At 45.1% G+C, this 25,000-nt stretch overlaps 1 long non-coding RNA gene across 1 annotated transcript in view; it reads left to right on the top strand.

The window, feature by feature from the left end:
- Positions 1-1,276: 1,276 nt before the first annotated feature.
- The window catches only part of LOC121862216, a 40,325-nt gene continuing 16,601 nt past the window's right edge, over positions 1,277-25,000 (top strand). The window contains exons 1-2 of the long non-coding RNA XR_006088197.1: positions 1,277-1,559; positions 23,294-23,341. This is a non-coding gene — a long non-coding RNA (uncharacterized LOC121862216). The remainder of the gene's footprint in view (positions 1,560-23,293; positions 23,342-25,000) is intronic.

The raw sequence follows: 25,000 nt of genomic DNA, 5'->3' as shown, positions 1-25,000 counted from the left end.
AATGGGTATAATCATAATGGGTGGATGGGGCTGAGGTGGGGTGATTATAATGGGTGGATGGGTGTTAATGTAGGTGTTGTAATGGGTGAATAGGAGAAATCTAATAGGTAAATGGGGATTAAGGGAAGATGGTGAATGGGGGATATGACACAAGTAATGGAGATGATGTGAGAATAAATATTAAAAAAAACCCCAAAAACAATAGACTAGTCCAACAAAAACAAAATATAAAAACAGTAGAAAAAAACAAAGAATCAAAGTTAAAAAAAAAGTAAGAACAGAAAGAAAATGAGAATCGAATAAATTAAAACAAATGGAAAGAAACTCAAATAGAAACACATTGTAATAGTGTCATTTACGTCCCACATTGATAGTTATTACGATATTCTGCCCAATTACTACTTGTGTGGGGAAATGGTCTCCTTGTCTGTCCTCTCAGCTGGTGTAACGCTCAGTCTATCTCCTCTCAACTGGTGTAACTCTCAGTCTGTCTTCTCTCAGCTGGTGTAACGCTCAGTCTATCTCCTCTCAACTGGTGTAACTCTCAGTCTGTCTTCTCTCAACTGGTGTAACTCTCAGTCTGTCTTCTCTCAGCTGGTGTAACGCTCAGTCTGTCTTCTCTCAGCTGGTGTAACTCTCAGTCTGTCTCCTCTCAGCTGGTGTAACGCTCAGTCTATCTCCTCTCAGCTGGTGTAATGCTCAGTCTATCTCCTCTCAGCTGGTGTAATGCTCAGTCTATCTCCTCTCAGCTGGTACAACGCTCAGTCTATCTCCTCTGAGCTGGTGTAACGCTCAGTCTATAATGCACTGAGTTGTCATGCTGTGAGCTTTGTTACATGGCATTGTGGAATCATCATAAGATTAAGCACCCCAGCTTATTTTACCTGAAGATTAACCTCCCTAATGCTAACCTAGCCTAACCTCCCCCAGGTAGCGTTAGGGTGGTTAATCATGAGGTGATCCGCCCTGTGTACCGTTACCAACACAGCCAAGCCTCCTGGGGCAGCATCTCGTTGAAGAGAACACCGCGGAACGCTTGTATCTCTTGATCACATCGTCTGCAAAACTCTGGGGGATTTAGGGCGGTCAGGTTCCTCGCTGGTGGCTGAGAATTGAGCCAGGGAGGTGAGGGAGGGAGGGGAGGGCAGGGAGGAGAAGAAGTGCAGGTCAGGCGGCGAGTGGTGGTGATGAAGCGGGGGAGGGTGGAAAGAGGAAGGGGGATAAGGGGGAGGAGCTAAGGGGGGGTAAGGGGCGGTCCACGCGGGATTTGTGTGTACAAGTCAGACTTAGTCGTCAGTACTGACCTGTTGGTTGGCTGGTGCAGTGAGGAGCGTGTCTCGCTCTGTCGTGTGTCAGTGTGGTAGTGTGAGGGCGCTGCGTGTGGTGGTGCTCCTGTGTGTTTATTTTAGTTTAATCGGAAGTGTTACTAGTGAGGTGTTGATGATGTTGTGTTACACAGTGTAGTGTAGTGTGTTGTACGGTACACTCAGCCAGCGGCTACACTTGGCTCTGGGAGCCTCAAGGCTGAAGGAAGAGAACCTGAACACTTGCTTAAACAGGTAAGTGTGTGTAGACATGACTGCTGGGGCCCCGTACACCAATACAGTTCACTCTATTTTACTCACAGTGTAGGTCTTCTTCCCACATATACTGTATACCCTACATACACACTAGATCACTTTCATACATGTCTTTGTAAAATTGCGCAAGAATACTCGTCAACCTTTCGTATATGACAACACGAGAACGGCGCTCTTGTTTTTTCTTTCCCACAATCCTTTACGAGATTGATTTTCCCTGTGTACAGCGAACCAAGACTCATACAGCAACAACTATTGATATTGAAACAGTTTATTTAACCAGAAAAATAGAGATACAGAATAGAAAATAAAAACACTATTGACATGACTGAACCAAGTGCGGTGGTGATCGTGCGTCTGACAGCTTAATACATTGAGGTATACTTGGGAAAAAAAAAACTTCCTCGCACGGGAAACACAAAGTCAGCCAGATATTGAAGGCGGACTTTGTGTTGACTTACATAACCAAAACTCAATCAAGTTTGTGTGTGTGTGTATATACGGTAACGTGGAGGTATTGACTAGTGGGGAAAGTACTGTAATCATCCAACACTACCTTGATAATCCCTCACACACACCTGGTTCTGCCGCGGTGTGTGTGTGTGTGTGTGTAAGAGAGGGGGGGACTGAGAGAGGCCGCCACGCGCTCCTGAACACGTGCTCCTGCCCACACACCTGCACTAACCTGGTGTGAGTGGGAATAAACACCTTTTGCTTGTTTTTGATACTTTGATGCACTCACACACACACACACACACACACACACACACACACACGAGGCATCATCAGCACCACTCTCTCATTTGCATCTTTCACTGACTTCCGGAACGCATCTGCTATAGACTTGAAGGAGGGGAGTGATGGTGATGTGTGAGGGAGAAGTGATGGTGATGTGTGAGGGAGAAGTGATGGTGATGTGTGAGGGAGAAGTGATGGTGATGTGTGAGGGAGAAGTGATGGTGAGGTGTGAGGGAGAGTGGAGGTGTGAGGGAGGAGAAATGGTGACCTGACTAGTAGTTATTTTTTGAGGGGGGAGAGAAAGGGAGGGACATTCAGTGACCTGCCCTGACCTTAGCCAAATCTCCCTAAACCAATGGAGAATTCCCCTAAAGCCTTTAATGACCCTTAATTAACAACTGATGACCGGAAAAACATCTTGACCCCTAATGACCTGTCGGCAGCAACAGATGGGTCATAGCTATAAGGTGATCCTAAATTAAAGTTGATAACGCGTTTCAATCTCGTTATAAAGACACGTGGTATTAGTATGAGGGTCACCTGGAGATTAACCACCCTAACGTTACCTTGGGGGGGGGGGTAGGTTAAAGTGTTAAAGTAGGTTAGGTTAACGTAGGTTAGTGTTAAGGTAGGTTACGTTAAGGTAGGTTACGTTAAGGTAGGTTAGTGTTCTGGTGGTTATTCTTCAGGTGATCCTAAATTTCTTGCATAATTTAAGTACGCTTACTCATTAGGAAATTTCATTGTACTCAGTTCACTTATCGTACTCAAATGGGTTGAATATATAACTATACATTTAACTCATTATACTCGGGGTTAATTCATCGTACTCAATTGGGTTAAATAACTCTAGACTTAACTCATTATACTCGGGCTTAACTCAACGTACTCAGGGGGATTTATTAAGACCTCCAGGGGATTTATTAAGACCTCCAGGGGATTTATTAAGACCTTCAGAGGGTTTAATAAGACCTCCAGGGGATATATTAAGACCTTCAGAGGGTTTAATAAGACCTTCAGAGGGTTTATTAAGACCTCCAGGGGATTTATTAAGACCTTCAGAGGGTTTAATAGGACCTTCAGGGGATCTATACCTGACCACTATACTACCTGAAACCTGAGAGTATTTAATGATGTGTGTGTGTGTGTATTGTATGTGAGCGTGTGTAGAGGAGTTTTGTGTGTGTGTGTGTATGGGCGTTTTTGTACGTGTATACCTGCTTGCGTGCCTTGTGTGTTTTTGTGTACATATATAATATTCAGACATGCTTCCTGTACACCTGTCAATAAACCGTAAGTCACATGTGAATTAATTAGTCAAATTGCCATAAGTCACAGGTAAATTAATAACACAATTTGCCATAAGTCACAGGTGAATTAATAACACAATTTGCTATAAGTCACAGGTAAATTAATAACACAATTTGCCATAAGTCACAGGTGAATTTATAATCCAATTTGCCGTAAGTCACAGATAAATTAATTAACCAATCTACCTTAAATTGCAGGTAATGATTTTCAGATTCGGGAAGTTAATTAAATAATATTATCAGTACAGATAACGATAACAGTATATGGTATGGATAGAGTTTATTCGTACGTTGACTATAACAATGAGAAATGTGCCTATAACCTGCTAGATCTAATTATATACGCGTAAATTATAGGTGCAGTTAACATTGAAGGTACCTTAGTAACTTACAAAGGTGGTGACTTAACCCAGATAGAACCTGTTATAGAAATGTACCTATAACTTAACCCGATCAAGTTATATACACGTAAATTATAGATACAGAGGAGTTTAGCAGGTATAATAATCCCTGGTTATTATAGAGATTGTGCCTTGACCTACATAAGCCAATTATAGAACGTTACAGATGCGGATTTTCCATGATAGCGTAACTTCATAGTTTTCCCGGAAAGGTGTGTTGGGCTGAGGCGGAAGTGGTGGTGCTTGTGTAAGTGAAAAAAGAAAAGGACAAATGATTTACCTTCTTCTGTTATTAAACCAATCGACCATTCCTTTCTAGTGACTCAAATCCGGGAGAAAATTCGTAAGTCAACCAAATTTTGTTGGTTGACTGGAATACGGAATTAATCTTGTGTGGGTTGAGTGTAAGAGTGGAGGGGGCGATTTTCTCTCTCTCTCTCTCTCTCTCTCTCTCTCTCTCTCTCTCTCTGTAGGTGTGTGGGGCTATGGAGGGAGGGAGAGACGAGTGTGTGGGGGTAGAGGGAGGGGTGAGTGTGTCTGTATGTGTGGGTGAGGGAGAAGTGATGAGAGTTAGTATGATCGTGTGTGGGGTGAGAGTGAGTGCGTGTGGGTGGTGAGTGAGTGCGTGTGGGTGGTGAGTGAGTGCGTGTGGGTGGTGAGTGAGTGCGTGTGTGTGAGTGAGTGTGTGGGAGGCACTATTACGTCATCCAGTGAGGTACCGGTTGTTGCTTCAGGTTTACGTGTGTGTGTGTGTGTGTGAGTCGACACAATACAACACCCCGCATCCTCCTTTGTTTGTCCTTCTTCTTGTTCATTATTCTTCCTTTTTGCTTCATTATTCTTCCTTTTTGCTTCAATATTCTTCCTTTTTGCTTCATTATTCTTTCTTCCTTCGTTTCTTTCCCTTTAGTTATTTTTTTCTTGTTAATCTTTTTTTCTTCTTTCCTTCGTCTTTCTTTCTCTCATTAGTCATTTTTTCTCCGTAATTCTTTTTTTCCTCTCACACTAAGAGGAGGAAGGGGGAACTAAGGGGAAGGAAAGGGAACAAGAGGAAGGGAAATAGGAACTGAAAAGAGGGAATGGGTAAATAGAAGGCTGGAAAGGAGAATGGAAGGAGGGAAGAGAAAGAAAAAAGGAAGGAAGGAAGGAAGATGGGCAGTAATGTCGAACTACTCCTGATAACAAGACAAAACTTCCTACGACTGGCAGGCGAATTCAGGCCTTTATTTACCTGTGTGTGTGTAAGTTGTCGTACCGCATCAAAGAAAATCCATCGTTGTCTTAAGTTCGTTTGGCTTATGGGGTTAGGGCTAAGGGGGGGGGGATGTAGTTTGTGTTGTTAGGTTTAAAAGTACGTAATTGACTTTGGCTCGTTAGTTTAGGATACAGATGCACGTTAAATTGGTTTAAATGGGGAAGGGGGCACACTCCCAACCCCCCCCCCTTCGTTGTACCCCTTATTCTCCCCCTTCCCCCTCACTGCACCCCTTTATTCTCTCCCTATACTTGTTTCACCCTTCCCCTTTCCCTATCAAGCACTAATCCCAGTCTGAGCTTCCTCCTCATAAGCAAATAATAATAATAATAATAATAACATTAGTAAATTCTCATCTTTATTATTGACTACAACATCCAGGTAATGCTCAGTCTACCACCATTTATAACCTTGAAATGTAATGTAACGTTGTGTCGAAATATACGGTTTTGATTTTAGCTGTAGACCACAATTATAACTACATACACAACCGTTTTATGCAACACAACCACACACAACCGGTTTATCATCTACAAACTGGGAGTAACAACCATACACAACCAATCTACCACCAACAACTGATAGTATGTAACACAACCATTAGCCTACCATACACACACACACACACACACACACACACACACACAACAGGTAGAGAATGGTGTCAGGTTACCCCCCAAAAAAAAATTACGAATCTTTTAGTTTCATTTTTATCTAAGTGTTTGTCTTCCCCTGGTTGTTCTTCCTTCAACCCAATATTATTTCTACCATTATCCCTTTCTACCATTATTCCTTTCTACAATTATCCCTTTGTCTTCCCCTGGTTGTTCTTCCTTCAACCCAATATTATTTCTACTATTATCCCTTTCTACCATTATCCCTTTCTACCATTATTCCTTTCTACCATTATCCCTTTCTACCTTCTCCCCTTCTACCATTATCTCTTCATCCCTAGATTATAATAACCAAATTATCCCATTTTCCTTATTCGATGTTCCAGTTATTCTTTGCAAATGTTTGTATTTCATTTGTTTTTTGTTTTCCCTGTTAGTTTAATGTATTTTTTAACACAACTGTAGCACCATAGTTGATACACCTCTAAAACACCTCCTGTGATGTGTTGTGAAAGTGTTCTTCTCTCTGGCCCATACCACAGTACGAGCCATATGTTGCATTCCAGCAGCTCTTTATCTCTCTCTTTCTGCGGGTTAAAGGTCACCTGTAGACAGTATCCGGGTCAAAGGTAGCCAGTTAGAGGAGGTACGGGAGATGCTATTAGAGGGAGCTACCTGGGTGCGAGAGGGCGGGGCTACCTGGGTGCGAGAGGGCTGGGCTACCTGGATGCAAGATGGTGGGGCTGGGCTACCTGGGTGCGAGAGGGCTGGGCTACCTGGGTGCGAGAGGGCTGGGGCTGGGCTACCTGGGTGCGAGAGGGCGGGGCGGGGCTACCTGAGTGTGTGAGAGGAAATACGTAGTGTTGTGGGTGAGGTGATCGTGATGTTATGTTGTGGAACGAACCAAGGAGGGAGGGAGGGAGTGGCTGGAGAATTAATGAGTCGTCTTCCTTGCCAAGCTGCTTCTTCTTCTTCAGGTCCTGTGGTATTCTTGTACCTGTATTCTTAACCATGACAGATCTTGCAGTAGGTCACGCCAGGTTCTTCAATATATAGGTTAGGTTAGATGAGGTTAGCGTTAGATGAGGTTAGCATTAGATTAGGTTAGGATTAGGTTAGATGAGGTTAGCATTAGATTAGGTTAGATGAGGTTGGCGTTAGATTAGGTTAGCATTAGGTGAGGTTAGGATTAGTTTAGGGTTAGGTTAGGTTAGATATATACCTGGCAAGATGGTTCAGTGTATTTACCTGTGTTGAGTCATCTTAGTATTTTGCTCTGTTCCTCAGTCAACCTTGAACACACAGTCAAGATTATTAACCTAAAGAATCACAACACAAACCAAACATGAACGTTCAAAATATTTCCCTCTAAACCCCCCCCCCTTTCCTCCCTCCCTCCTCCTCAAAATATTACCCCTTAACCTGCCCCTTCCTCTCAAAATATTAATAAAATATAAAATGTAATAAATATATAAAATAAAAACAAATAAAATGTCTAACCTGAATTTGTTGCCATGTAGGTGTTCCCTCCTACCTCCCTACCCATCCCTCCCTCTCTCCTCCCCACCCATCCCTCCCTCTCTCTCCCCACCCCTCACCTCCCCATCCTCACCTCCCTCTCCCCCCCCCAATCTCCCGCCACCCTGTCGTTGTCATAAAGCCCGACAGCGTCTCACCATCCCTCAAGAACATTACATTTAAGGCCAACGAGGTGACACTGTCGGCACATTAAACCCGGGTCATGAAACTGAAGTTGGGATGGTGGTTGGTGGTTGTGGTTGCTGGTGAAGGTGGTAATGGTGGTTGTTGGTGATGGTAGTGAGGGTTGTTTTTGGTGGAGATAGTACTGAGATTGATAATGGTGATGGTGGTAGTAGTGGTGGTTGTAGTTGGGGTAGTAATGGTGGTTGTGGTAGTAGTGGTAGTAAGTGATGATGGTCCCAGGGAGGAGGAGGTGTGTCGACATCTTGGCCGTGTTGGGAAGATTTGTTCTCATTATCCGAGAGAGAGAGAGAGTCTGATGGCTGGTTTACGTGTCAACATTTCTTGGTCGTGTTAAGGAGTTAGACCTCATTATACCCTGACAGTTCGTAATGCTGCTGTTGTCTCATGATGTTGCTGTCGACTGGGAGTGTGTGTGTGTGTGTGTGTGTGTGTGTGTGTGTGTGGGGGGGTGCTGTTGGTGTCTACTGCTGATATAGAGGAGGGGGAGGAGGGAAGGGAGGGGGAGGAGGAAGGGAGGGGGTGGGAGAGAGGGTGTGAAGGTAGGTTGGGTGTCGACATTCTTGTCCTAATTACGACTGTCGCCTTTTAATGTTTCTTCTATCCTACTGCTGTTAAGGTCAAAACGTTGCTGTCCTGCTGCTGTTAAGGGTCAAAACGTTGCTGTCTACTGCTGCTGTTAAGGGTCAAAACGTTGCTGTCTGTCGGTGTTAAGGGTCAAGACGTGGCTGTCTGTCGCTGTTAAGAGTCAGAACGTTGCTGTCTGTTGCTGTTTAGAGTCAGAACGTTGCTGTCTGTTGCTGTTAAGTCATAACGTTGCTGTCTACTGCTGCTGTTAAGGGTCAAACGTTGCTGTCTGTCGGTGTTAAGGGTCAAGGTGGCTGTCTGTCGCTGTTAAGAGTCAGAACGTTGCTGTCTGTTGCTGTTAAGAGTCAGAACGTTGCTGTCTGTTGCTGTTAAGGGTCATAACGTTGCTGTCTACTGCTGCTGTTAAGGGTCAAAACGTTGCTGTCTGTCGGTGTTAAGGGTCAAGACGTGGCTGTCTGTCGCTGTTAAGAGTCAGAACGTTGCTGTCTGTTGCTGTTAGAGTCAGAACGTTGCTGTCTGTTGCTGTTAAGGGTCATAACGTTGCTGTCTCGCTGCTGTTAAGGGGTCAAAACGTTGCTGTCTGTCGGTGTTAAGGGTCAAAACGTTGCTGTCTACTGCTGCTGTTAAGGGTCAAAACGTTGCTGTCTGTCGGTGTTAAGGGTCAAAACGTTGCTGTCTGTCGCTGTTAAGAGTCAGAACGTTGCTGTCTGTTGCTGTTAAGGGTCATAACGTTGCTGTCTACTGCTGCTGTTAAGGGTCAAAACGTTGCTGTCTGCTGCTGTTAAGGGTCAAAACGTTGCTGTCTGCTGCTGTTAAGGGTCAAAACGTTGCTGTCTGCTCGTGTGGGCAGAGAGGTGGTGAGGAGGAGATAGTGGCGCATTTGTTGATATCCTGACCGTGTTAGGTGACTGCTGCCCTCATTACTTTCTGCTTGCTGCTCATGTCCTGCTTCCTGCTGTTTGTCTCCTGCTGTTGTTTTGCTGTTGCTGTCGATTCCTAATGAGATAATGATTGCTGTTGGTCTCTCTCTCCGTTGCTGTTAACTGTCTAATGTAAGAGACAGACTGACAGGAAGAAGGGAAGGGAGGTAAAAACTTTGGAAGATGGAGGAACTGAGAGAGAGAGAGTGAGAGAGAGAGAGAGAGAGAGAGAGAGAGAGAGAGAGATATGAACTACCTACCTACCTATAAGACTCTTAAATCACATCATTATTCATCAGAGACAAAAACACGTACACTTCCTGTTAATAATGAGACGCAATTTGAGGTTCATTATTTTTTTTTTTGCACGAGAGTTTAATTGTCTTTAATCAACAGTGAATCTTGACTACGTGTGTGTGTGTGTAAGGGTTATCAGTGTGTCTTGAATGCTTTTAGTGGCGTGGGGGAGGTGGGGTGGGGGGTGTGGTGAGGGCGTGTACCTGTCTCCTGTGAGATGTACTCCTCCCGTTTCTCTCTCTTTCTCCGTCTCTTCAGTTATTCAGTCTGTCTTCCATTTTTTTTCTCATGTCTTCCCCCGTCCCTCTGTCAGTCAGTCTCCCTCTTTTCTCTTCCTCTCCCGTCTCCTTCTCATCTTTTCCTCTCTCTCTCTCTCCCCCTCTCATCTCTTCCTCTCTCTCGTCTCCCTCTCTTCTCTTCCTCTCTCTCTTCTCTTTCTCTCTCTCTCGTCCCCCTCTCTTCTCTTCCTCTTCCGTCTCCCTCTCTTCCTCTCTCTCGTCTTCCTCTCTTCTCTTCCTCTCTCCCGTCTGTTTTCTCCTGTCGTTTAACTGAATCCTTCTGTTTATTTACCTCCGTCTGCTATGCCTGTCCGCGGGCAACCAAAAGTCTTGAAGGCCGGTTATACTCCACCATGGTCGGTTATACTACGCTACGGTCGGTTATATTTTCACCACGGTCGGTTATATTTTCACCATGGTCGGTTATACTACGCCACGGTCGGTTATACCCCACCATGGTCGGTTATACTACGTCGTGGCCGGTTATACCCCACCATGGTCGGTTATACCTTCACCATGGTTCGATATATTGCATCATGGTCGGATATACTGCACTATAGTTTGTTTTATTTCGCCATGGTTATACTTCGCCAATCAGAGGTATACTTCGCCAATCAGAGGTATACTTCGCCAATCAGAGGTATACTTCGCCAATCAGAGGTATACTTCGCCAATCAGAGGTATACTTTAGGGTCCTGTCTGATTATACCTTAGTGACCCTACGCGATACCTCCCGTTTGTCTGTCTGTCTCTGTCAGATTGTTTGCTTTTCTTTCCCATGGTCCTGTCTACCAGCTGTCAACCAACCTGGTGTAAAATCCTGTCAGCTTGTCAGCCAGGTTGCAGCCAGTCTTTATTTTTTCACCCCTGACTGTGCTCTCTCTCTCTCTCTCTCTCTCTCTCTCTCTCTCTCTCTCTCTCTCTCTCTCTCTCTCTCTCTTTCTCTCTCTCGAAATTTTGTTTCTTGTTACCCTGCAAACCTGCCTTGTCTGTCTGTCTGTCTGTCTGTCTGCATGTATCATCCTTTTCTTCTCTTAGGTAAGCCTTTGTTTGTCTACCTCTCTACGAGTATGTCTCCGTCTACCCTCAGTCTGGCCGGCCTTCAGTCTGGCCGGCCTTCAGTCTGGCCGGCCTTCAGTCTGGCCGGCCTTCAGTCTGTCTCTTTCCATCCTGTACTAGTGTGAAGTCAAATCGTAGGCTGGACAGTCAGTCACTCAGTCTGTGTGCCGCGAGACTGTCTTGTGTTCAATCTTGTCTGCTGTCAGTCTAGTTTTCTCACCATTGTATACCATAGACAGCCCCTATTTGTAGTAGATGAAGTCTGTCAACGAGACTGTCTATACCTCAATCTACCCTCCTGTCCTTTTAAATTTCTGTCATATGTGTACCATGGACAGTCTGTGTCAGTAACCTACCAGTCTATCCTACTGTCTGTCTCGCTTTCTGTCCTTCATGTACCGGTGACAGCCTGTAGTAAACCTGTCAGCTATACTGTCTACGCCTTAGTCTGTCAGGTGTCCTTCGGGCTTCCCTCTCTCGTAGTGCAATTCAACATGTTTGGTTTCTATCGTTTTGTATATTCCTTCGGGTAGATTGTATATTCCTTCGGGTAGATTATATGTATTCCTTCGGGTAGATTATATATATTCCTTCGGGTAGATTACATATATTCCTTCGGGTAGATTATTACACTTTTACGCTCTTCGGGTGTTGCAGCAAAAAAAAAAAAAACCCGACGACCGACGGATAGATCTGTAATTGAACTTTCCCGCTCGGTTAACTCGGGCAGTAATTGTTGTTAAGGAATTTCATCTGGTGTGGACGGAGACAACAACGCCACGTTTCTCGGTAATTATACACCGCTGAAACTTTTAAACCACGCGCTTACACACGCTTCAATTTATGTAGCATGCAAATGAGGGAGAGCGATGTGTGTGTGTGTGTGTGTATGTTGTGGGTGGTGGGTGAGCCTCTTGAGTTTTATTTCCCTCCCCCCTCTCTCCCCCTCTTCCCCCCCCCCACCCTCTTCAGTGTGGTAAGGTGGATGAGTGGGAGGACGGAGGGGTGGTGGTGGAGAAGGAAGAGGGAGGGTGGAAGAGGAGGGGGTGGAGGAGGAAGAGGAGAAGGAGGTAGTGCAGGATGAGGGGAAAAAGTAGAATAAGAGGAGGGGGTAAAGACATATGAAGAGGAGGAGGAGGAGGAGTAGAGCTACCAATAACCTAACTCGAGGAAGATACAAAAGAAGAAGATGATGGAGAAGAAGAGGAAGAAGAAGAAGAAGAAGAAGAAGAAGAAGAAGAAGAGGAAGAAGAAGAAGAAGAAGCGCTACTAGGAGGGAAGAGGGAAGAAAGACCAAAGCAACTAAAACTCTTCCTTCAGCAGGAGTTCATGATAAGCATTTACAAATATATTCGAATTTTAACTTTTCCCTCTTAACTACTGTACCGACGTGTGGGAACTGCCTCTTTAACTGCTCTTTGTGCCTTCCTCTGTGACGTGGAGATGATAACTAGCTAATATGGTGCTTAAATTGACCTGAGACTCGAGAGGAAGAAGATTATATTAGCTTTGTTGATTAATGAAGGATCAGTTGAAATTACGATATTTTTGGGGGATTTTTTTGGGGGTGGGGGTTGAATCGTTTAACTTGTGTGCAAATTCTCTTTATTCTTGGGGGGTATTTTCTTTTATCTCTCTCTCTCTCTCTCTCTCTCTCTCTCTCAACAACTGACACACTGCAACTAGATCGGGTCGAGTCTCCTTGCTTTTAGGATGCCATCTTAACTTGACCATCTCACGTGTCTTATGGTTAGGTTGAGTTAGTTAGAGATTCTTTGGCAGCTTCAATTTGTTGGATTTATTTTTTGAACGTACGAAATCTTCTTTGCGAATTCTGGTCATGAACTTCGGAGAAAGTTTGGTGGTCGATGTTAGCCAGTCACTCTCTCTCTCTCTCTCTTCTTCTCTCTCTCTCTCTCTCTCTCTGTCTATTCTTAGGTAGCTATCTTTCCTCCGCCATCGTGTCAGTTCCTCCCCACCGTGTAGTTCCTCCCCCATCGTGTCAGTTCCTCCTCCCCCCTCCCCACCATTGCTTTCTTCCTCCATGCTTTACGCCTCGTCGTATGTCTCCTCAGTATCTCCTCTGCTGCAAATTTGGTGAAAATTGTCGGAGTGGGTCGCGGGAAGAAGGGTAGAAGGGCGGACCTCTGCAACAGTAATCGAATAACGCGTTCTCTCTGGTGACCCCTCGCCTCCCACCACCACCCACCTGCAGGCGGGGATAAAAGAGGAACGCTTGATAAGACGAAACTCTCAGCCAAAATTGGTGTTTCAGCGTCTGTATCGGCAGTCGCGCTGGTGGCCATTTTTTTTTTAAAGGCGTGGGTCCAAGCTGCTGCAGAGTTGGTGGGTGAGGTTAGGAAAAAAATTATCCCCGTTTTTTGTTTGTTGTTCGTCCGTCGCGGTGAAGGATTATTATAAGCTCTTGTTATTGCAGCGTTTTGGTGTTTACCTAATTCTCACGAGGTGTCCAAACTGTTGTACCCGTGTTTGTTGACGCGCTTACCTGAAGTCTTAAGAGAACGGTGAGCTTGAATACAACTTTGGCTTTTTGATTTTGGTTATTTTCTCCTGTGTTTCTGTATCTCCAGGCGAGGAAGAGAGGTGCTACTTGGTGTTACTGAGGTTATCGTCACGCGAGGAAGAGGTGCTACTTGGTGTTACTGAGGTTATCGTCACCCCTGATTTATTATGATTTCCCCTGAAGTCTGTCTGGCAGCGAGGTGTTTTGTTTATTGTGCCTCGCCTCTATCATGGTGCTCAGTGTACTGTATGTATCTTGTGGTCACTGAGTCTCCTTCCACGATCAGTGTTTTGATATCTGATGCTGATGTCTGTCGCTTTTGTTATTGAGTAGATCGAAGGGAAGACGTTCCTTTTACTCAATTTAAAAAGGTGTGTGTGTGTGTGTGTGTGTGTGTGTGTGTGTGTGTGTGTGTGTGTGTGTGTGTGTGTGTGCCCTGGCTCTTGAAGCACTTGACTGGCCTAGATTTAGGTCATATTTATTAGAGTTGTTTGCGGTAAATTGTTATGACCTTCTGTGTCATGTTTAAATTAGTATCGATTTATTTCATAGAATTATTCTTTTCATTTAGTGGTTATATACGTATATAGCATTTTGAGACCCTATGTTTAGAAATTGTGTATGTATGTGTGTAAGGCGAACTGGTGTAATGGTCAGCATGCTCGCCTTGCAAGCAGGCAAACCAGGTTTGATCCCAGGGCAGGGTGAAACTATGGGCAATTTCCTTTACGGCATTTGCCTCTGTCTACCCAGCAGTAATTGGGAACATGGATGTTAATCATTTTGCGGTTGTGTTGGCGACAGCTTCTACACCTTAAACAAATTCACGCCTGGGTGCTGGACCGGCCATTCTCGTATGTATGTATGTATATTTGACTCCAATAGATAGAGGCTATTTACTATATATTTTTAGAATATACGTTAATCGTTTTGATAAAGAAATCCTCTTCCCCAACATGTTATGTCGGTCCATCTTACAGTATCTTGACATAAGAACATAAGAAAATAAGGAGTCTGCAATAGGCCGGTTGGCCTGTGCATGGCAGCTCCTGTCGAGAGTTACTACCACTCTCTATCATCCATGAATCTATCTAGCCTCCTTTTGAAACTTTCCAGAGTTCCCGCACTTACTACAAAGTTGTAGCTTGTTCCACTGTCCACCACCCTATTTGTGAACCAGTTTCTTCCTGTCTCCCTCCTAAACCTAAACTTATCCAACTTGAATCCGTTGCTCCGAGTCCTATCCTGCTCGGATATTATAAGAACTTTATCTATATCCCCTTTATTGATTCCTTTCACCCACTTAAATACTTCTCAGGTAGATTCCATTATTAACACCTCCCCTTCTTTAATTACAACCCTCCCTTAAATACAACCCCTTGCTTCTCACTGTCACCCCTTGAGGTCCACTTCAGGGGGGGATCACCTCACACCACGAGCCACCTGGGGAGGGGGGATCACCTCACACCACGAGCCACCTGGGAGGGGGATCACCTCACACCACGAGCCATCTGGGGAGGGGGGTCACCAAACGACCAGTCATCTTGGAGGGTACACCTCACTTCACCAGCAGCTAGCCGCATATTTACTCCTGTTTGGATCAAATTCATTTCAAGTGAGCCAAAGTGAATGATAAGATGCCCCCCACATACTGTCTGGCCGCCTCACACCTGGTTGTGGGGGTATTTGGTTCTGGGGTGAGGGGATGAGGTTCTTAGGCCTGGGTGAGGAGGGAGAGAGGATATTTGCTCAATTTCATTCACCCAGTGTCAGGTTCAATTAATCAAGATCAGCTTAAATCACCCAGGGCCAGCTTACCTCACGTAGGGTCAGCTTAACCCACCCAGGGTCAGATTAATTCACCCAGGGTTAGCTTAATTCCAGTGTTAGCTTATCTCACCCAGGATCAGCTTAATTCACCCAGTGTCAGCTTACCTCACCCAGGGTCAGCTTAATCACATGGAGTAACCTTGGATAATGGAAGGTTAACTTAACATACCTGACTCAACTTAAGGTATCAGGCCACTTAAGATTATTCCTTGTCGCTTCAGGTTAGGTTAGGTTAGGTTAGGTTATGTCAGGCTTGGTTATGTTAGGTTAGATTCGCATCTGACCAGCAAATCACAATTACTCGAATTAAAACTTTGACTGAAGTGGCCTAAACTAAATTGCCACGTGTGAACATTAGTTTACACACTTACACAAGATATACCGTAGTTTACAATCTGATAAATGGGGATTTTTTTTGTTCACCTAGAGTTTACATTAATCTATACGGATTTCTTGGTTCAGGTAAACTTCATAGGAATAAATTGGGTCATATTGAGTCAGGTCGAGTCAGGAATAAATAGGGTTTTCTTGAGTCAGGTCGAGTCAGGAATAAATAGGTTTGCCACGAGTCAGGACGAGTCATCACAAGTCAGTTAACGTCATGAGAATCGATTAAAACTTCCGGTCAATTTGTGCAATTTGGGATTAATTCAACTCATTACAGGTCAATTAGCTCCCCCCCCCACCCCACCCCTGCAGTCTCCTTTGGTTATTTTGTGTCAGCCAAGGTCAGTATTAACCATGGGTGGGGGTCGTTTCATCTCTGTGCTGTGGTGTATTAGGTCACTTTGTCTCGTTGGTGGGCTATTTATACAGGTTAGTTTAGTCACCCCAGAGTTAAGACAGTAATCAAGGTGTGTATGTTACTTCAGGTGTCTTCTGAGGTCACTTCAGGATATCTTGGGTTTCCTGAAGTCATTGTATTCACCTGAAATCCTCTTGGTGGTGTTCAATTCACCTAGATTCACCTGTGGTAGTGGGTGTAATTAGTGACAAATGTCACCTGGAATGGTGTGAGTGTACACATAGCCCTGAATCACTTAAAAGAGTGGGGTGGGTGTACACGTGGGGTCACCTACCGTAATAAGCTGTGTGTGTGTTTGTGTTTGCCCGTATGTGTGTGTGTGTGTGTGTGTGTGGTGTTTGATGTCCGCTCCACCAACACAAACATTTTCCGGCCTCTTGCACCCGGGATAAAATATTCACGTTGTTAATGTTTAAGCCGGCGAGGGTGGTCCATTGTCCGTGTCAACCTGCCGGAGAGAATTCTGGTTCTGTTTAGATAGAAAGGAGGGATCTTTCTAGGTGTTCCTCCCCTCTCTACCCCTACCTAGAGAGAGAGAGAGAGAGAGAGATTAAAACTTGAATGGGTATAAACATAGCAGCTTTATAGTATTTACATATAGCGTTCTGGGTATAAAGGGTTATGGCTATCCCCCTCTCCCACCCTCTCTCTCTATCTCTCTCCTCTCCCTTTCTCTCTCCCACCCTCCCCCTCCTTCTCTCCCTTTCTCTCTCCCACTTATTCATTCTTCTACTCATTTTCTTGAGCTTTATTTTCCCATGTACGTTTTCTTGTTTATCACACTTGTCACCCATTATTGTCTTCTTCTCTTGTTTTCATTCTTGTTCCTTTTTTTTCCTCCCTGTTCCTCTCTTCTTCCTGTGTTACCCCATTCTTGTCTTCGTTTCTCCCCCCATTCCATATTTGCTTCTTCGTCCTCGTCTATCCTTTCTGGTGTTGTCTCTCATCTATCTTCGTCTGTTCTTGTCTTCTCTCTGTGTCATCATCCTTAAACCCCCATCATCCCCATTCTCGTCTTTGTCCATTTCCCCCTATCTTTTCATTTCCACCCCTTCCCATTCCCGTCTTGGTTCCCATCCCCTTGTCCCATCTCCCCATCCATTCCCATCCTCACCCCTATTCTTCATTCCCACCCCCTCCCCTATCCACCCCATTCCCAACCTTAACCTTATCCACCCCATTCCCACCCCCCTCCCCTTCCCCCCAGTCCCCATTCTCGTCTTTGTGTCCTCATCCCCTGTGTCCCATCTCCGTCTCCGACCACTGTGCACCACCATCACCCTCCCCCGCCCCAAACTGCCAACTTTCACCTTTTATTGTGAGTAAACGCGGATGTTATTCAAGTGGAGAAATATTTAATAGGAGTTTGTGCAATAGCTACGACGTTCTTTATGATACTTTTATGTTGCCGAGGTTTTGTAGGATCTGAGATGTGGCGCTGCTTTGGATTATGGCAACTTGACTTTAGGTGTCACACTGTACATGGGGTTGTTTGGTGTGGGGGTGGGTTAGGGCGTGGCACTGTCCTGGATAATGGTGGTGGCACTCTTGCTGTGACATTGCGCCTAGGTTGTGGGAAGTGACAGTGAGTGGTGTGTAGTGGTGTACTGTTTCCCGGGGCGGTATGTGCGGGTGTTTTTGTATGACACTTTATTATGTAGGTTAACATTGTCTTGGTTAGGATGTAGCACTGTTTTGACCAGGCGAGTGTTACTAGGGTGTGGCTGGCACTGCTTAGATCAAGTAAACGCGTCACACTACTAGCTTAGGGGTGTGGCTGGTAATACTCAGACCAGGTAAATGCATCACACTACCAGCTTAAAGGTGTGGCTGGCACTGCTCAGACCCAGGTTTGTGGCACTGCATGAGCAAAATACCGTGGGTGTGTTCCTCTCTGGCCGGCATTAAGTCTCAAACCAGTGTTAATAGCGTGGCACTCGCCGGTTTGTGATGCTTCATATTAATCCCGTTCATTCTGGGTCTGGGGTTTAGCGGAGAGCTGCGCCGTTACGCTTTATGGAAGTCTCTGAGTTGGCCACATTTTCATTAATTTCGCCCCGGGGTATTTTCCACAACACGGGAAACTGGTTTTACTTCTCCTGACGCTGGGTTACTGTCTGGTTGCAAATCCTATGTTGCTGTAATTACATTTTTTACAGCGTGTAAATGAGGTTTTACTCTTATGTTGCCTTGGAGGATTCTTTTTGAAAGTATGTAAATAATGTGCTGCTGTGACTAGTTGTTTACACCTTGAAAATGTGGTTTTATCCGTGTGATGCTGAAACTCTACTTTACTCGTGTGCAGCTGTAACTAACTTTTTACGGCGTGTAAATCAGAGTTTACCTACTCATGTGCTGCTCTAACTCCTTTACGGCCTGTAAATCTGTGTTTACCGGTGTTCAGCTGCACCTGTGAGAGTGAAGGTCAGTCTCATAGGCGTGACGGCACGTTAGGGACAGTGTGGATACAACATTTTACATACTAAGCCTTAGTTGCACGAGGAGGCACTGTACTAGACTGCCTTCACTTCCCCAACTGTCAAACTTGGTACTGTTTACAACTGGGTGAACTGGACATTCTAAGGGATCGAACCAGTGATCCTCAAGGCAGGAGGAGAGCACCAAACCACTTGCTGTACCAGTAACTTTGTACAACCAATCGAAATCATACTGTTTATCTATCTTTGGATCTGTCCGTCTCTCTGTCTGTCCATCTAATTATCTATCGATATTTGTATGTGTGTATCGTTCATATTTCTGTGTATCTGGATTTTTATCTGTCTATTAGTCTAGCTATCTATCTATGCCACCCACTACAGCCTGCGTCATCCACTAAGTCAACCTGCGTCACCCACCACAACCTACGTCACCCACCACAACCTCAGTCACCCACAGTATCACGTCAGGTTACACAGCATCGCCTCCTTCACCTAATCTCTGTGACGTAATCAGAACTCCCGAAGGTTGCGTTTTTGTGTGTGATTTTTTTTTCAGTCTCCTTCTTTTGGGTTTTCCACAACATTGGTTATAACGGGTCGGTGAACGTCAAGGTGAAAAAGGAGTTCTCAACACACACACACACACACACACACACACACACACACACACACACACACACACACATAAAATAGGATAAAGTGCAAAACTCCATACATAACGAAAGCCTCCTCCCTCTTCCTCCACCCTCCCTCTTCCCTCCTCCCACCCCTCTCTCCCCCTTCCTCCTCCACCCCTTTTCCCTCCTCCCACCCCACCCTTCCTTCCTCCCCTCCACCCTCTTCCCTCCTCCACCCCCCTCCCTCTTCCTCCCCCTCCCCCACCCTTTTCCTCCCCACCCACCCTCCCCTTCCCTCCTCCCACTCTCCTCCAGAAAAAAAAGCTTAGCGTAAAAATCCCCCCAGCTCGCAATTCGCGGTTCTGTAAAGCAAAAACCGTATTCCAAGTTATCTCCCCGAAAAATGGAAGGTTAATGCCCAGGCAGGAGAAACTCTGTTGAAAAGGATTGGGCAATAGCGTCTTCTGGCTATTGCCCCTCAGCACTTTCAGGCTCGCTTGGAGGCTAATGAAGTTCAGTGTTATTGCTTGGGAATATTGCCCTCGTAACTGGGAAGAGGAAGGAAGGGATTAGGTGGATAGAGGAGAAAGAGAAGGAGGGGGGGATAGGAAAGAGAGAAGGTAAAGAGGGAAGGAAAATGAGAGGAAGGGAGGAGAGGAAGGAAGGGTTAGGGAGGGGGGGGACTCCATGGCCAACTTCACAACAGTCGTGTTATTGTTATTGTACAGAGTAATTCTTGTTTGTTTTTTCTTTGTTTCTTTTAACAAGTCCTGTGGCCATGTGTATGTTATGCTTATTTCGAGGTGAGGATATGTAGAGAAGGTGAGTGGAGAGAAGAGGAGGAGATATATATATATTTTTTTAATTCTTTCTGTTGCGTTCACTTTATATTTATCTCGAAGTGAAGAAATGTGTGTGTGTGTGTGTGTGTGTGTGTGTGTTTTAAGGAAGAGGAAGAGGAGGAGTCAAGGAAGGCATGAAGGAGGAAGAGGCGGAGTAGGAGGAGGAAACGGAAGACACATCCTGGAGAGTGTTAGATGGAGTAAAAGGATTTGCTCAACTCCAGAGTCCAGACAGTCGCGTGGCCACAGTTTTTTCTTCTTCTTTCTTAATTTTTATCATGGTGCTTCATTCTCCTTATGTCTACCGTGTTCCATCCTTTGTACAGGTGACGGTAAGGAAGGTAGGGTAGGGTAGGGTAGGTTAGATTAGGTTAGGTTAGGTTTGATTTGGTTAGGTTAGGTTAGGTTAGGTTAGGTTAGGTTAGGTTAGATTAGAGTAGGTTTGGTTTGGTTAGGTTTGGTTTGGTTTGGTTAGGTTAGATTAGGTTAGGTTAGGTTTGATTTGGTTAGGTTAGGTTAGGTTAGGTTAGGTTAGGTTAGGTTAGATTAGAGTAGGTTTGGTTTGGTTAGGTTTGGTTTGGTTTGGTTAGGTTAGGTTTGGTTTGGTTTGGTTAAGTTGATATTGCCAATTATTCCTGGTTATGTGTTGAAGAATACTACGAAACCAAAGATTTTATTTATAGTTATTTAGATAAACTTAGAGATAAGAATCAATTTATATTACCGGCCATTACATAACATAAAACAACATTATATAAGATCGTAAGAGTTATTGAGCGATCGACTGAGCATCATCATTTGACTAATTACTTGATGGACTTTACCAGAATCCTTAATATATCCTACACAGTGATTTTTTGCCCCCCTATTGGTTTCGTGAAGACGCATCTAATTGGCTCACTCTAAGATCCGAAAAGAGGTTTAAGTTGTCGCTTTCAAAAGACCCACGTCATGTAATTGCTCTATGTTGCTGTGTCATGTATGTATGTATGTATGTATGTATGTTTTGGACGCTGACATGTCTGTTTTTTTGTGGGGGCGTCTTAAGTAGTTTTAGACACTATATGTAACCCACCCCCCACCCCCCCCCACCCCTCGGTAATAAGCCACCACCTCAGTCACCCACCACTACCTACATCAACAACAATCCTCCATACCACCAACACAACATCCAACTCTACAACTCCCAAACCCCTAACGTTTCCTCCTTCCCCCATCTCCTCCCCCCCTCCCCAATGTCCCACCCCTCTTCCCCAATCGTTCCTCCTCCCCACCCTTTCTCTTCTCCCACCCTTCCCCTCAGATCCTCCTTCTCCCATCTCTTCTTCTCCTCTCTCCTTCTCCATCTATTTTTCCCCCACCCTCATCCTTCCCCCACCCCTCATCCTTCCCCACCCTCATCCTTCCCCACCCTCATCCTTCCCCCACCCTCATCCTTCCCCACCCTCATCCTTCCCCACCCTCATCCTTCCCCCTCATCCTTCCCCCACCCTCATCCTTCACCACCCTCATCCTTCCCCCACCCTCATCCTTCCCCACCCTCATCCTTCCCACCTCATCCTTCCCACCCTCATCCTTCCCCACCCCTCGAATCAAGAACAATTAACAGCAAGTAATAGACCCCATGTAAACAAACCCCTCCCACCACCTCCACTCCTCTTTCCACCCCAACTGCTCCACCTCCTCCACACCCTTCCACCCCCTCCCCCCTGTAAGATGCTATGAACAACCTAGGCCGTGGATCTTATGGTATTTGTTCATGTTTGGTCGAGTGCTTTTTGAACAAGTGAAATTATTAAAGAGTTTCAGTTTTGCTTCATAAATTGTGTTTGAACAAAATTCGGGCCAAACCTAATGTGAATTGAGTTTGGTTTTGAGATGGGTTTGAGAAATTTAAGTTTTGTAGATAGATAGATAAATACTACAGGATTTTCACTATTTAGCTCAGTTAAGTCAGCTCAATATCCGCCTTATCTGACTTGACTGATTGAAGTTGATCGCCAGGGATGGGTTTTATTTGTCTTAAGTGCAACATCTTATATTTCTGAATTAATAGGAGTGCCATTGTCTGGGGCACTGTAACCTATTCAATGGCACTTATCCCCTGACGTCTGTACTAAGTTATTATGTAATATTTTATGTAATTTTTTTATTTGGGTTTCAATTGTCTACTTCTTTCTGAACTTTAAAATTCTGTAAACTTCTGTTCATGAATTTGTAATAAGGCATTTTCTGGTGACCCCTTTCTTCATTTATTCTTGACTATCAAATTTGTGGCGATATATTGGAAAGACGGAGTTTATTTAGGTGGAATTTTTGTGATTTTTTTCTCTGTAGATGGTTAGGTTAGGTTGGTGGTGGTGGTGGTAGCTGTTTTGGTGATGGTGGTGGTAGTTGTGATGGTGGTGGTAGTTGTGGTGATTGTGGTAATGATGGTAGTGCTGGTGGTGGTACAGGTGGTTGTGGTGGTAATGGTGGTTGTGGCAGTGGTGGTGGTAATGAAGGTGGTAGCTCGGTCGTAGGTGAAACTTGTAAATTTCGTTGTCTTGTATTCCTGTAGTTTACTTCTGGTATACCTGTAATTTACCTGTAGTTTACCTGTGTGTACCTGTAATATATCTATAAAATACCTGTGATTTACCTTCACGATGATCTACCTTTATTTTACCTGAGATGAACGGCTGTGTTTTTACCTACCCAATGCAGGCAGGTGAAGGCCAAGCACCCCCTCCCTGTTCTCCCCCCCTCACCCCCTCGCATTCCCCCTTTACCTCACCCCTCCCCCTCACCTCTATCCTGTCTCCTCCCTCATCCCTCCTCCTCCTCTCCTCCACCCCGTTTTCTTCCTCACCCTTTGCTTCACCTACTCTTCTAGTTTCTCCCTCACCCCGTTCCTGTCCCCCTCCTCTCTTCCCCCTCATAATCCCCTTCACCTTCCCCTCATTCCCCTTCACCTCCACCCTCCTCCCTTCCCGCTGTCACTTATTTCCCCCCTCTTCCTCCACCCCCTCACCCCTCTTCCTCCACCCCCTCCTCCTCACCCCTCCTCCTCTCTTCACCCCTCCTCCTCCCCCTCCTCCCTCCCCCCTCCTCCTCCACCCCCTCCTCCTCACCCCTCCTCCCTGCCCCCTCCCCTCACCCCCCTCCCCCCCCTCACCCCCCTCCTCATCCCCTGGCCTTTGTGATCTTAGTCACCCAGACTATTACTATTAGCGTCTCGTAAATTCTCGCGTATTCTCGCCCCCCGTCAATTTACGCCTGATTTTTATAGCAGGGGAGTGGAGGAAGACTAGCGGGCAGCGACACGCACAAACACACACATACAAGTACACCAGCACAAACACCCGCATCAACACACACACACACACACACACACACACACAAAAACGTAATTTTTTCTTTATTTTCCTAGGATGAAATAAACTCCCTTGCCCCATATTTCACAGTATTAATATGGCTCTTTTGTTTTTCCCAGGTTGGTCATCAGGAAAATATCTGTGAAGCAACGCCAGGTAATCGCCAGGTAGCGTGATGAACTATACGTTTTTTTTACGATTGTTTTCTTGAATAAATCTTGTCTCTCTCTCTCTCTCTCTCTCTCTCTCTCTCTCTCTCTCTCTCTAAATAATTTGGTTTATTTTCCTGATTGTTATGTATTGATAAATTTTCCTTCCTTTCCTTGGTCTATTTATACATCTCTCATTTCCTTAATTATTATTTTTCGTATTTTCCTCCTTTTCCTCTTTCCTTTTTCCCTCTTTTTCCTCTTCTGTCATCACTCCAAACCGCGTTGTCCTCTTCTTTTCCTGGTTCTGAGACGACCTAGCCATCGCCTTCAAGTGGCTGAGCTAGACATCTGTGTTTTGGGCTGTCTGAGGAGGAGGAGGAGGATGAAGGAAGGAAGGAGGAAGGAGGAGGATGAAGGAAGGAAGGAGGAGGAGGATGGAGGAAGGAGGAGGACGAGGAGGAGGAAGGAAGGAGGAGGAGGAGGAGGAAGGAAGGAGGAGGAGGAGGAGGAGGATGAAGGAAGCGGCAGAAGGAGGAGGAGAGGAAGAAGAAGAAGAATAAGAGGAACGTGGCCACTCAAGTTAAAGGCCGGAGAGACGGACGGAAGGTGGGAAGGACAGACGGAGGACAAAAGAGCCAGAAGGAAGAAAAGGAATACAAAAATAGGTTTTGCCAAGATTGTGAAGTATGTAAATCAGTAGAGCCTGAATGTCCAATTAAGAGGATTTTACCCCACCTGTATGTTAAGAGTGTGTGTGTGTGTGTGTGTGTGTGTGTGTGTGTGTGTGTGTGTTACAGTGGTCTAGAACTAGCACATATTAAGAAACAATCCATCTACATCGCTTTTTGCCTGTCGTTTTATGTCTGTCTGTCTGTCAGAATGTCTGTCTCTGTCTGTCTGTAGAAAAGTGGATAGAATGAGGGAGAGGATATGAGGCGTTATGGAGAGAGAGAGAGAGAGAGAGAGGCTAGGGGGATGGTGACCTTTTCGACGGCCTAAAACTGGCAGCTCGAACGCCCTAGAGGCAATTGTTGGTGAGTAATTAAATTTCTTGAGGGCATCTTCTCTCTCTCTCGATAGTGGTGTAATAGCTGTGTTTACCGATATTTTCTCTACGTCCGTCCGTCGGTCCGTCTACGAGTTTGTTGTCCTGATCATAATTTTAATTTCCCGTCTCCAGTCAACATTATAACTTACAGGTAATTAACACCCTAGGGGGAGGAAGGTCCCTATTAATTATGGAGGTCAGTAGGTCAAAGGTTAGGTTAGGTTAGGAATTTTTATCTCCGTTTTTGTGTACTGGTGAACGTTGTATTTGAGAGAGAGAGAGAGAGAGAGAGAGAGAGAGAGAGAGGATGCCCCCCCCTCCCTGTTTCCTGCGGGTCATGGGTCAAAAAGGTCATTGGGGTCACTAGTGCTTAAAATTTGATTGTTAATTAGAAGAGGATAAGGTCACTTTCTTAGTTCCTTGAGGCGAGCATTGTTATGTGTTGCTGTTACAGGTAGCTACTGCTGTTACTTGCTACCGTTACTACTGCTTGTAATTCCTCCCGTTACTACTGCTTGTAATTCCTCCTGCTACTGCGCCTACTATTGTTCCTACTGAAATTGTCACTCTTATACCACTACTAGTACTACTCTCACTGCCCCTACTGTCTCTACTTTTTTTTAAAT

This window comes from Homarus americanus, unplaced genomic scaffold (assembly GCF_018991925.1).
Source record: "Homarus americanus isolate GMGI-L3 unplaced genomic scaffold, GMGI_Hamer_2.0 scaffold25013, whole genome shotgun sequence".
Lineage (NCBI taxonomy): Eukaryota > Metazoa > Arthropoda > Malacostraca > Decapoda > Nephropidae > Homarus > Homarus americanus.
Note: the sequence above shows the minus strand (reverse complement) of the source record. Positions and strands in the feature narration are given on the sequence as shown.